The sequence below is a fragment of the Engraulis encrasicolus genome, chromosome 8 (genome assembly GCF_034702125.1).
Source record: "Engraulis encrasicolus isolate BLACKSEA-1 chromosome 8, IST_EnEncr_1.0, whole genome shotgun sequence".
NCBI classification, from domain to species: domain Eukaryota; kingdom Metazoa; phylum Chordata; class Actinopteri; order Clupeiformes; family Engraulidae; genus Engraulis; species Engraulis encrasicolus.
Window position 1 is genome coordinate 34,603,521 of NC_085864.1, and position 10,000 is coordinate 34,613,520.

Sequence of the window (10,000 nt, forward strand, 5' to 3'; positions counted from 1 at the left end):
GTGTGCCGGATCGGAGAAGCTCAATCTATGTAAAGCAGGATCTGGTGAGGTGGCGGTGGCATGGTGGCGGGCAGGCAGGGAGGCAGTATTGGATGGTGCACGGTGGTGGAGGTATATATATACGTACGTATACGCCCACTCATGATTGAGGGTGCTGAGATAGGAGCTCGCCCCCTCGTAAATCCGACGCCACCCCGGCAGGCAGGCAGTCACGCTCCCGGAGATGTCGCAGGGAGAGTAATGGACACACGTGAGTGAGAACAGGCTAGATCATCTCCTCCACAGACTCCAGTCTATTCTATCCCACACACACACACACACACACACACACACACACACACACACACACACACACCACCACACCCCAATCCACATACACCCACACACACACACACACACACACACACTGGCTTAACTTTCGGCAAAGAGAGGCCAAGGCACGTGTCGTGCAGCCACCACTGGCCATGGTTGAATGCTGTCGTCATGATACCTTTTGGTCTCTCCCATTGTGTGACAGTGGCGCTAAAGGAGTTAGCAAGGACAAGTAATTACCGTGCGCCACTGTCTGCGGTACATCCATTCACAGGCTACGGGAGGGACAGGTCACTTTGAGCTTTGTTTAGAATTATGACAATAGACCAAGGCCAGGCTACACCGTGCTGCTAATTCCTGCGCCCTGTAACAGTTAAGCTTCGGTGAAAATTAAATGTCCAATTACTGCCTCCCTGTAAGCCGTGGCTAATTGACTTGCTTCCTTTTGTGAGAGGAAAATTGGTTGTTGGCGCCACATGTGTACGGAGTAGACGGAGTAGATTTGTCCTTTCGCTATAGAACAGCTGTTCTCCATCATCTGTTGCATTTGGGTTTTTCGAACAGCAAAAATGTGTTTAAACTCGCACAACGCGGCACAACACCTGTAAAGCGGTTTTCAATTAATCATAGATTGCCCGGCCCAGCCTGTCTCGAAACACGGTTGCTGTCACTGCCAATGAGCGAGATCTGGCCTGGCACACTGAAGCCATCTGTACTGATGTGATGGCATCTCCATGACTGTTCACAGACCTGTGAAAAGCTTTTTGTGATTATGCCTTTAAAAAAACAAAACAAAAAAAACAAAAAATGGTGAGAATTGAACTCTCCACTGACCTCAGCGCAGTCGAGCCTAAGAGCTGGAGCTGAGCGTGCCAAGAGGGAAGTGCCAGTCAGTTCGGTTGGTGCATGCCGCTGTGCGTGGCAGAGTATGACAACATGGAAAGTTTTGTCCGAATCACACGGTGGTCACTGGAGGGAGGCCGATGGCAGGTGGCAGGCGGCCGGGCCGGGTGATGCAAGAGGATCGGTCCGAAATGCAACCCGCTCTGACAGATGGATGTGAGCTGTAAATTGGACAGAGCACGTTGCGGGATACCTCCCTTTTGTCATCTGTTTTCAGTTTGGAGGTGACTGCTGCATGGCATTTTTAGTGTTGTTGGGAACAGCATTGTTGTTCTGTCACTGCTTTGAGAGGGAAGTAGACTTAGACTATAGAAGTATATTTATAAAGTAGAAGTATATTTATATATTAGAAGTATATTTATAAACTAGCTGTTTCCATATCAACTGCTCCATAAGAGCACTGGTTTTCTCAATATTAGTATTACAAATAATATTTATTTGTTCATTCACCAGACATGCTCATGCCATGTTCATATTCATCCATATATCATTGGTGTTTCTACTGCATGAATCTTCTGAAATGGCAATGACGGATGGATGGATGGATGGATGGATGGATGGATGGATGGATGGATGGATGGATGGATGGATGGATGGATGGATGGATGGATGGATGGATGGATGGAGGGATGGATGGATGGATGGATGAGTGAATTACCAGACACAACTATTGTTGAATTTCCTGTTTCTGCACTGCCGGTTGCCTTGGCTGCGGAGGTAGGCAACATAACACAATAACAGGCCTGGCTCCTCAGTCCTCTGTAGCTGTACAGCACATCCTTGGTGTCAGCACCGGCCCGTCTGCTACTGTAAATGTTTTGACAGGATCACTCACTCTAGTCTTGTCTTCCTTCCTCGACAGGATCTGAGGAGGCTTAGTGCTGTGGTGGATAGATGGGATAGGTAGATGGATGAATGAATGGACAGAGGGAGAGGCGGAGTGGTTGTTGCGGAGGGGTGCAATAGTGGGCAACTTTGAGCTGAGGACTCTTAAGCTGAATCCCATTTCACCCTGTAACCTACCCCTTTCCCCTTCCCCTTCCCCTTCCCCTCCTTTTTGCTCGTTCAAGTCTAGGTACTGTAGGGGTGTCCCAATTCAGATTAAGACAGAGGGGTAGGGATGAGGGCTAAGGGCTTTCTACCCCTTCAAACAGAGATTTTCCAAAGGTAGACTTCAAACGGAGGGTTAAGGCCAATTTCCCAGAATGCATTGTGAAGGCGTAGGGATAGAAATTGATAGAAATGGAATTGGGTCTTAGTGTTGGATGGATGGATGGATGGATGGATGGATGAATGGACGGATGGATGGATGGATGGATGGATGGATGGATGGATGGATGGATGAATGGATGGATGGATGGATGGAGGGAAAGAGGGGATAGATGAAAAGATGCAATTGTGGACAGATGGATGGATAAATGGAGAGAGGGATGGAGGGATGCAATGGTGGGCAACTTAATAAATAATGGATCACATCATGCCATGTGAGCATCCAATGAGTGCGTGTGTGTGTGTACAGACTGACCTTGCCAGCTTGCCAGAACCAACAGGCTTGCTTGCTTTGCCTCTTGTTGTTTTGTTTTGGGCAAACACAAACACAGCTGTTGCTAATTTCATATCCACACGAGCAATGGCCTCTCCCATCCGTCCGTGTCTTCCCCCCTGAGCACAGGCACCCGAGGCGCTCCCATATGTCGCCTTCTTCACCAGTTTAACTGCCACCGTTTAGGAGAACTTAACACCGCTGACTGAGAGGTTTGAGAACAGTTTCAGTTTGGCTCCAGAGGCAAAAGGAGAGCTAGAGTCATTATTATTTGACTCTGGGGTTCCCAATGTGTGTGCATTGATACAACAGACAGGGGAGAGTATAGAGTTACCAAACAGTATGACAGAACAACTGCTGATCAGGAAATTGGTTTAGCCCGACAGACCTACTTCATGTGTATGTAGATATGAGGAAGCTTACTGTGAAACACATTGCTGGAAAGAAAGAAAGAAAGAAAGAAAGAAAGAAAGAAAGAAAGAAAGAAAGAAAGAAAGAAAGAAAGAAAGAAAGAAAGGTGGTCTTTTCTTTTGTACATGATACAAAAGAGACTTTAGCTAGATATCAATACAGCAATACCTAACTCAGACCAAGAAATGAATGGGTGGCGTAGGCTACTGTACTGTATGTTATATGACCAATCATCCACTCAGACTAGATCCAATTTTAAATGTCTCATGACGAGATTAATTACAATGCTCAGATGATAAAGTATTCAAGTTAATGAAAGGGAAATGAAATTAAAATGGAGAACATCTCTGCAACAGTTTATTGCCTTTGTTGTTATTGAAAGATGACTCAATTCAATTAAACTAGATTGAAAATTATGTCTTTGATATTTAATGTTCAACACAAGCTCTGCAGCATTCAATTGGCACGTGTACTGTAAATGGAAAAGAGGGGAATGGGACTTTCTACAATGGTGTTCTAATGACCACCTATTAATTTTGGAACAATCCATTTGGCATAATGATGCTTCATTTAACCCAGGTAATGCCATGTCATTGAAAATGTGCAGGATCTCATTGACTTGCAAATTTATGTCTGAATGCAATATATTAGACCTATATTTTCAATTATTTCACGGTCTTAAGTATTTTTTTATGTCTGCCTTATTCTGTCAAATAAAATAAACTTTAATGTCATGGCAATGATGAAAAAATATCTTTGTGAATCCCTGAGAATTTCTCTTTTCTATTTTTATTTATAATTTCTAAGATTTTGGGGAGTTGGTTTTGGGAGCCATATAATGCAATATCAGTTGAAAAGTTGAAAATGAAAGTGAAAGCCCAACTGAGAAGCTCCAACTCCCATTGTCATTGTGACACAGTACTCCACAGCACACAAGTGCACACAGCACACAACGAAATTGCATTCATGTCTCACCCATGCAAGGGGGCAGTCCCCAATGGCGCCCGAAAGTTAAACCATATCACTCTGATACAGGGGTGTAATTAGGCCGGTGCGCACAGCATAGCACTGCTATGAAAATGTAGCCTACAGCCAGTGCACAGTACTGGTATAAGAATAGGGTTAATGCTGGCCAAAAACTCACATTTGAAAAAGATAACGTCTGTTATTTTAGTAGAAAACACACCCAACTACACAATGCCATTTGAGACAAGTGTCCTATGAAGAGACACCCAAAATAATCATGCCGTGATATAGATCTGAGTACTCGTTTATTTTGTTTGCATGTTTGTTTTGCTTGCTTATTTATTGTTTGCAGGTGTGAGGCATGACATGAATATGATTCTACCAAACCTTTGACTGCACACGGACAAAGTAGGAGTGCCACCAACATCATCCTCATCCATCTACAGACATGAAATCAGCTGCAGTGGCAGTCCCAGGAATGTGAGAGAGATAGAGAGAGAGAGAGAAACAAGTCCGACAGGCGGACAACAGATGCGTCCGTCTATGCCCGTTCTGAACCTTTTTTGCCCAAACGCCCCCTTGGCCTCCTCATAACCTGTCAAGGCAATTTATCAATAAGCCTACCATGTACTGTATAAGCCTGGATTTGAAAAAGTACCATAGGATTTCAACAGTGTTGGGCAATTTACTGAAAAACTGTAATGCATTGCTGATTACATGTTACTGTCTTTTCAAAATAATCCCTTACACTACATTTAGCAATGTGGGGACCTAAGGCGAATTTAGCTTAGGGGGGCCATCGGTCCATCCCATATCACATTTTTTTTAACATAAAATCTCTATTTTTGTTAGGCTATTTTTTTTTTTTTAAATCACTTTTTTTTTTTTTTTTTTTTAATTACAAACATAAAAAACAGGCAAACATTACAACCCTTTCTGGACAGATTTCAATGAATAGGCTATTTGCAATTTTGCATAGGCCTACATTAAATAAACTAAAATGTGAAATTCTCTTTTCACTTTAATATGAGAGCAGTGATGTCCCCCCCTCACTGAAGTGTTATTTCATGTGTGAGCATGATGCTGTCACCTATTTGAAGTGACGTTGATGTTGGATTTCATGGAATACTTTTAAATGCCGCTTTGGGAAGAAAACAGAGTAGGCGACAGGTGAACTGTAGAGGCCTATTTCTGTCAAAACAGTGGTTTGCAGGCGTTTGCGTTTTCACGTGGATATTGTCTTCGTGGACCGTAACAGACAAACCGTAAGTTCCATAAACTAATCAATGAGACATTGGCTACGTGTACATGATGTTTTTAAGTCCGATTTAATAAATGCGATTTAAATAGATCGGATTAAGAGTTATTTTGCGATGTGTATACATGGCACTTTCACTTAAATGCAATTAAACGTCTGGGGAAAATAAAGCATTGCGATTGGACTGAGGACGCACGTGCTGAGCGAGCCAAATAAGGCACGGGGGCGTGGTTCAATGCCACCGAGATGCAGGTCATCTTCCCCACGAAAATCGTTGCCTCAGGCGGACTGAAATCACAACATTTCCCCCTTTCTCCCTGGATCATTTACAATGCTACATTGGCTACCCTGTTAGCATAGAAAAACGAGTGGTCAAATGGTAATGTGGAGTAACTTTGTTGTGCTTCATTACTTCGTGGGGCACTTTTACATCAATATATGGAAGCCACAACATTTATAGTCGCTTAGGGACTTTAAATTAAGCAAAACTTTCATGTGAAAATCAACAGGAAGTGCCGCCATGTTTTTCTCACTGGCAAAGAGCACGGTTGGTTTGCACGCATGAGCTCCAGGCCAAAACTGAGCGACTGCCACCTTGTGGACACAAGAGGGAATCACAGGAGGGAATCACAATTCAGAAACGCATCACGGGAGGGAAACACATCACGGGAGGGCGGACGGACGGACGGAGGGACGGACGGACGGACGGACGGACGGACACCAAAGCCTCTTATAGAGATGCGTGGGACGCATCTAAAAAGACTGGATAGCAGGAAGGGAGTTCCCTCCCTATCACTCCTCTCACGGCCAGAGGATCAATCATCCTCATCCAATTATGATAAAGTCGGAAAAGGCCAGATTAGGTAGCTTACGGTGGGGAGGGAGGAGAAAGATCATTGGTGGTGACACCAACGTCTGACTGAGCAGAAGAGGAGAGAAGAGGGAGGATTTCTAGTCTGCCGTGTCTGAGTGGGCTGCCAGTGTCTCGTAATTAATATGGCATTCGCACAGCTAAGGAAAATGCTAAATTGGGTGGATTTTCTGCATACATGCGTGTGTGGGTGGATGGGTGGGTGGGAGTGAGAGAGAGAGAAAACTAGTAGTATATGTGTGTGTCTAAGAGTAATTAAATGGGTGTTTGAGAGAGAGAGAGAGAGAGAGAGAGAGAGAGAGAGAGAGAGAGAGAGAGAGAGAGAAGCTTATATGTCCAGTATACTGTATACAATCTGTGACTAAGTGTATGTGTGTGCACGTGCGTGTATGTGTGTGTGTGTGTGTGTGTGTGTGTGTGTGTGTGTGTGTGTGTGTGTGTGTGTGTGTGTGTGTATGTGTGTGTGCATGCGGACGTGTGTGCGGGTGGGCATGTGTGCGTGTGCGTGTGCACGTGTTTGGAAAGAGAGAGAGAGAGAGAGACTGTGACTGACTGTGAGTTAGTATGTGTATGGAAGAGCAATTACACATGTGTCTATGAGAGAGAGAAAGAGGGAGATAGAGAGAGAGAGAGAGAGAGAGAGAGAGAGAGAGAGAGAGAGAGAGAGAGAGAGAGAGAGAGAAAGAGAGAGAGAGAGCACATAACCACTTTCCTACTCCAGTCATCGCTTCTTTCCCCAACGCTGGTGATTAATCTGTGACAGCGGTGGCGGCGGGCGGGCACTGCACAGTACAGCACAGCCCCGAGATGGCTGGCTGGCTGGCTGGCTGGCTGATGGGTGCGTGCATGGCTTTAGATTGTGCGGATGTGAGAGCCCGGACCAGCAGCAGCAGCAGCAGCAGCAGTTACAGGGCTGGACTGGGAGAGAAACAGGGCCCGGGCACTTTTGGCCTAAAGGGGCCCCTCATAAATAGCAGCGCAGAACTGACTCACCCGTGGGCCCCGCACCGTCGTGGGCCCCTATTTTCAGAAATGCAAAAAAACCCAAAAAGAAACCATTTTTACATTTCTGAAGATAGGGGGCCACGAGGGTGTGGCCCCCCCCGGGAAATGCCCGCTATGCCAGATGGCCAGTCCAGCCCTGAGCAGCTATGGTTGGCTCCTAGATGGATAACTAATGTCATTTGCAATCTGGTGTCAGACGCAGTGATTAAGAGCAGTTCCAGAGATGGGGAAAGAAATATGCTGCTGTAGCTGGGACTGCTGGGAAAATTGGCGCATCGGAGCTGACACTGCTGCTTGACAGTCTTGTAGTGTGTGTGTCTGTGTGCATGTGTGTGTGTGTGTGTGTGTGTGTGTGTGTGTGTGTGTGTGTGTGTGTGTGTGTGTGTGTGTGCGTGCGTGCGTGCATGCGTGCGTGCGTGCGTGCGTGCGTGTGTGTGTGTGTGTGTGTGTGTGTGTGTGTGTGTGCGCGCGCACGAGTACATGCGTGTGTGTGTGTGTATGTGTGCGCGCGTGTGTGTGTGTGCGCGCGTGTGCGAGAATACATGCGTGTGCTTGTGTGTGTGTGTGTGTGTGTGTGTGTGTGTGTGTGTGTGTGTGTGTGTGTGTGTGTGTGTGTGTGTGTGTGTGTGTGTGTGTGTAGATATGGGTGTGCGTAATGGGTGCATCCCTGTTGGTTCGTTCCACAGTGACGGAGAGTGTATTATTTTTATCCACGCAAATGTGGGTTGCAGAATTTTTCTCTCTCTCTCTCTCTTTCTTTGTTTTTTCATTCACCCTATCCTCCTCTTTATTTCTCTCTAACTTTATATCTCTCACACACCCCACACATACCCTGTATATGTTCTCCAATTCCTCTTCTTTTTTCTATAATTTTCTATCTCTCTCTGTCTCTCTCTCTCTCTCTCTCTCTCTCTCTCTCTCTCTCTCTCTCTCTCTCTCTCTCTCTCTCTCTCTCTCTCTCGCTCATCTTTTCGGGACAAGGGTGTAGTAGACATATTAATAAGCAAACTTCAGTTCCCCCAGCGGCTCTCTGGTGTATAAAAATAGAAGGCCTGAATTCGGGGCTGTAAAAAGAGGTTTCCCCCCTCCTAGATCTGATGTCAAGACAGCTGTGACGAGGAAGAGAGGGAGAGAGAGGAGAGAGATACGACGACCGATCTGTGTGAATGAAGAGAGACATGTGGGGTATTAAACTTTAACTAAAAGGGAAATCCCTCCCGCGAGAATTACATCATATAACAGAACAGAGCCCCCAACTTTAAAATTGAATTCCATCAAGGTTCCTTCAGCAAGAAAAGCGTCAAAACCTCAGCCTTTCTCTGAAGGGCGCTCCTGCAGGCCAGGAGATATGGAGATTAATCAGCTAACCCTCAAAACAAAATAAAGGTTTTTGAAGCCTCCTCAAACTATGAAGTGGAAATAATCACTTAATCATCTCGTCGTTTGCTCTCGCCGAAGACATAATGGGCCAGAGCAGCCAGCTCAGACAGGCCAATCGAGTGGATGTCAATTAACAGCTGGATTGCTTAACAAGTGAGGCAGCGGGCTGGTGTGGTGTGGTGTGGTGTGGGCAGCTGCACCCACACACCAACACACACACACACACACACACACACACACACACACACACACACACACACACACACACACACACACACACACACACACACACACACACACACACACACCAACGCGCGCACACACACACACACACACACACACACACACACACACACGCACACACACACACACCCTGTCTGCCTGGTGAGATATTGAGTGTCAGCTTAGCCCGACACCCCCCCCCCACACACACACACACACACACACAACAAGTCCCACCACACACAAACACAAACACACTTTGTATACGAGCGACTGAGCTGAGATGTATTTGCTCTCCTCTCATTAGCAAACTCAGGTGTGACTAATAGTGTTTGGCTGGAGAGCCATGCGGAAACCCGCCGGCCGCCACCAAGCCAGCCACCACGCCAGCCACCCAGGGCCGGTTCTGGCTTATTTGGTGCCCTAGGCGAGTTTGACTTCTGACCCCCCCCCCCCCCCCCCCCCACCCCCCCCCACTGTGTGGTGTGTTGGATGTGATGGTGGTGGGGCCCCCAACCCCAGATGAGAGGGAGGTTATCAATGTGTTGGAATTGTAACGATATTACTATTGGCTGAGGGTTCGCTTTGCCGTGAGGAGCGCTTTCGCCACTCTTTGTTGATTGCGACTTCATAAAAAAACTTCATATCGCAAAATTACGCATAGGCCGCCTAGCCGGCCTATGCTTATAACCGGCCCTGCATCCACCAGCCACTCTCCTGAGCTGGTGTGTACACTTTGTGGCTGAATTGGATGAGTGCTGTAGTCAGGGACCAAGGAGTGCATTTCTCGAAAGCATACGTAGTTGCTAGCTAGTTTGCAACTTGGGTAGTTGCCGATGGGAAATTGCATTGGAAACAACAAAGTAGCTAACGTAGGTAGCGACTATGGTTTTCGAGAAATGCACCCCTGCATTGTCCCTTGTACCTTTTTCCCCTGCCGCGTTCATTTCATTGCCTTCGGCTGCAGGGCCACTGGCAGCTTTGGCTGGGCCCAGCACAAAATCTTTTGAAAGGGCCCGCCCCCCACCCCACCCAAATACATATAATGTAATAGGACAAGCCAATTTTGTGCCCCCCCTTACCCTTCTGGGTCCAGGACAACTGACCCCTTTGTGCACTACAGCAGTCG